Source organism: Sciurus vulgaris (genome assembly GCF_902686455.1).
Source record: "Sciurus vulgaris genome assembly, contig: HiC_scaffold_395_arrow_ctg1, whole genome shotgun sequence".
Lineage (NCBI taxonomy): Eukaryota > Metazoa > Chordata > Mammalia > Rodentia > Sciuridae > Sciurus > Sciurus vulgaris.
The window spans coordinates 3,238-7,302 of record NW_027632647.1 but is presented as its reverse complement, the minus strand read 5'-3'; the positions used below and the strand labels follow the sequence as shown (position 1 = coordinate 7,302).

Genomic DNA, 4,065 nt, shown 5'->3' with positions numbered 1-4,065 from the left:
CTAAAAGCTAGAAGGGCCTGGAACAACATTTTTCAAGCTCTGAAAGAAAATGGATGCCAACCAAGAATCTTATAACTAGCAAAACTTACCTACAAATTTGACAATGAAGTAAAATCCTTCCATGATAAACAAAAGCTAAAAGAATTTACGAAAAGAAAGCCAGCATTACAGAACATTCTGAGCAAAATATTCCATGAGAAAGAGATGAAAAAAAAAAGAAGCAAAACAACAAAGGGAGGAATTCTCCTAAAGGAATTGTCAAATAAAGGAGGAAACAAGTTGTGTCAAACAAATAAATAAACAAAATTTTAAAAATGAACCAAATGACCAGGAAACCAAATCATATCTCAATAATAACTCTGAACGTTAATGGCCTGAATTCATTAATCAAAAGACATAGACTGGCAGATTGGATTAAAAAGAATGATTCAACAATATGTTGCCTACAAGAGACTGACCTCATAGAGAAAGATACCCATAGACTAATGGTGAAAGGATGGGGAAAAACATACCATGCACATGGACTCAGCAAAAAAGCTGGAGTATCCATTCTCATTTCAGACAATGTGGACTTCAAGCCAAAGTTAGTCAGAAGGGATAAAGAAGGTCATTTCATACTGCTTAAGGGAAGCATAAATCAGCAAGATATAACAATCATAAACATCTATGCCCCAAACAGTGGCTCATCCATGTATGTCAAACAAATCCTTCTCAATTTCAGAAACCAAATAGACCATAACACAATAATACTAGTTGATTTTAACACGCCTCTCTCACCACCGGACAGATCTTCCAGACAAAAATGGAACAAAGAAATCATAGATCTCAATAACCCAATCAATAATTTAGACTTAACGGACATTTATAGAATATACCATCCAACCAAGAGCGAATACACTTTCTTCTCAGCAGCACATGGATCCTTCTCTAAAATAGACCATATATTATGCCACAAAGCTAATGTTAGCAAATAGAAGAAGATAGACACACTACCTTGTATTCTATCAGATCATAATGGATTGAAGTTAGAAATAAATGAAGGAGTAAAAAACAGAAACTATTCCAAAACCTGGAGATTAAACAATATGCTATTATATGATGAATGGATGACAGAAGATACTAGCAAGGAAATTAAAAAATTCTTAGAGGTAAATCAGAACAAAGAAATATCATATCAAAATCTCTTGGACACTATGAAAGCAGTACTTAGAGGGAAATTTATTTCATGGAGCGCATTTAATAAAAGAAGTAAAACTCAAAAATTAAACAGCCTAACACTACAGCTCAAAGCCCTAGAAAAAGGAGAACAAACCAGCACCAAAAGTAGTAGAAGACAGGAAATAGTTAAACTAAGAGCTGAAACCAATGAAATTGAAACAAAAGAAACAATACAAAAAAATTGACAAAATAAATAATTGGTTCTTTGAAAAAATAAACAAAATTGATAAACCTTTAGCCACAAAACAAAGAGAAGACAAGAGAAAACCCAAATCACTAAAATTGGGAATGAACAAGGAAATATCACAACAGACAGGATTGAAATACAAAACATAATTAGAAGCTATTTTGGAAATCTACAGTCCAACAAAATATAAAATTTTGAAGACATCAACTGTTTTCTAGAGACATATGAATTGCCTAATTTGAACGAGGAGGACATAAACAATTTAAATACACCAATTTCAATTAATGAAATAGAAGAGGTCATCAAAAGCCTACTAACAAAGAAAAGTCTGGGACCAGATGGGTTCTCAGCTGAGTTCTACAAATCCTTTAAAGAAGAGCTCATTCCAATACTTCTCAAAGTATTCCATAAAATAGAAGAGGAGGGAACCCTCCCAAACTCATTCTATGAAGCCAATATCACACTGATACCTAAACCTGACAGAGACACATCCAGGAAAGAAAATTTCAGACCAATATCCTTAATGAACATTGATGCAAAAATTCTCAACAAAATTTTAGCAAACCACATACAAAAACATATTAAAAAGATAGTGCACCATGATCAAGTGGGTTTCATCCCAGGGATGCAAGGTTGGTTCAACATCAGGAAATTGGCATGCGCGGTAATGGAGGTCCTTGCCAGTCCACACCGCAGGGATGTGGGGGGGCCAGTTGAGGCGGAGGAAGTGTGCGAAAGGGAAACAGTGAGTCAGGCACTGCATCCGCGATAAAGGGAAGCGATACCGCGGTTTATGGCTGAATTAAGTAAATGGACCGGTGCTGTAGTTTCTTTCCAGACTCCTCTAGCCTCAGCCCCAGCGCAGATTGAGGAGCCAAAGCATAGTGCCCGCAGCAGTTCTCGCCCTCTGCACCCCGCCACCATCTCCCCATGGAGTCCCAGGAAGACGCTCAGCGTAACCTCTGCCTCACCTGCCCCCGAGGTGGGAGGCTAACAAAGAGGGTTCACAAGGCCACTGTTTCGGCCTCTTTTACAGGCACATCAAAGGACACAGCGCATTCTGCAGCCCTGCTGGCACAGCTCCAGCAGCTGCTATGTAATGTGACCACCGAGGTGGTGATGCCTGGCAGTGGTCCTGGCACAGGATGCCTGTTCCTCAGCAACCTCAACGTACTGGCAGCTGCATGCCCCTACTCAAAGAGCATGTTCACAGGTGGCATGTATGAGAGCCATCAGATTAGCGTGACCATGCATGATGTGAATGCAGAGCTCCTGAAAGTGTTGATCGACAACTGCTACAAAGGTCATGTGTCCCTGAGAAGGCAAACGTGCTGTGCTGGTAGGCAGCCTCTGACATGCTCCAACTTGAGTGTGTGCGGGAAGCCTGTGCTGGAAGCAATGCTAGCCTGTCATCTTGACCTCACTTACCGCACTACCATCCTCGTTTATTGATGCTTTTGACCACAAACTGCAATCACAGGCCAAGTCCTTTATAGCCCATAGCATCAAGAAGCTCAGCAGGATGGGTTCAGTTCAGGAAGAGACTAGCAGATCTGACCCTGACCCAACTACTGGGTGACCTGTGCCTGGATAGTCTGGATATAGAGTGAGCAGACAGTGTGCTTTGTGACTGTGCAGTGGCTGGAGGATGCTCCCAAAGAGCGAGGTCCCAGTGCTGCAGAAGTCTTGAAGTGAAGAAGATAAGGACTACTTGGAAAGACTGCTAACTAGGCCCATTCTGAAGAAGTACTACCCAGACACTATTGAAGGGGCCCTGTAGATGTGCTATGGTGACATATTGTACCAGTCTCTGGTGCCAGTGCCGAACAGCCGCAGTAGCAACAGCAACTGTTTTGTATCTGCTGAAGAAAATCCACCCCAGAGGCTGGGTCTTTGTTACAAGAAGATGGTGATTTTCTTTGGACACCCCAAAGATCCTTTCTTCTGCTGTGACCCATACTCCAGAGACATTTACAAAGTGCCCTCACCTTGGACCTGCCTTGTTCATATGAGGACTGTCACCACTTTAACTGTGTCTCTCCAGACCATGACATCTACCTAATTGCCCAACCCAGGAAAGACCTCTGGGTTTATAAACCAGCCCAAAATAATTGGCAGCAACTGGCAGATCGCTTGCTGTGTCATGAGAGCATGAATGTGGCATATCTTAATGGCTACATTTACATTTTGGGTGGGTGAGACCCTATTACTGGAATTAAATTGAAAGAAGTTGAATGCTACAATGTTCAGAGAACTCAATGGGCATTAGTAGCTCCACTATCCCATTCCTTTATATTCTTTGACTTAATGTTAATCTGAAACTATCTTTATGTTCTCAATAGTAAGTGCATGTTCTGTTATGATCCTAGCCACAATATGTGGCTGACATGCACTTCTCTTAAACGAAGTGACTTTCGGAAAGCATGTGTCTTCAACGATGAGATCTATTTTATTTGTGACATCCCAGTCATGAAGGTCTGCCGAGGACCAGCCCAAGCAGCAGAGTCCAGGGGTCCTTGATGGCCTGAAATGTAAAAGCCCCGAGTGATTAGGCGGCGCAGCGTCGGCGATGGACAGCAACCACACAGACTCAGGTCAGTGTTAGGTTGCTGACAAGTTTATTGAATTTACCAGCAATTTTTATACCCTTTACAAACTTA

At 41.4% G+C, this 4,065-nt stretch overlaps 1 pseudogene across 1 annotated transcript; it reads left to right on the top strand.

The window, feature by feature from the left end:
• The first annotated feature begins 2,335 nt into the window (after positions 1–2,335).
• On the top strand, positions 2,336–3,724 carry LOC306652650 (kelch repeat and BTB domain-containing protein 6-like; annotated as a pseudogene). Its single transcript has one exon. The product of its transcript is annotated as a kelch repeat and BTB domain-containing protein 6-like (transcript).
• Positions 3,725–4,065: the final 341 nt, after the last annotated feature.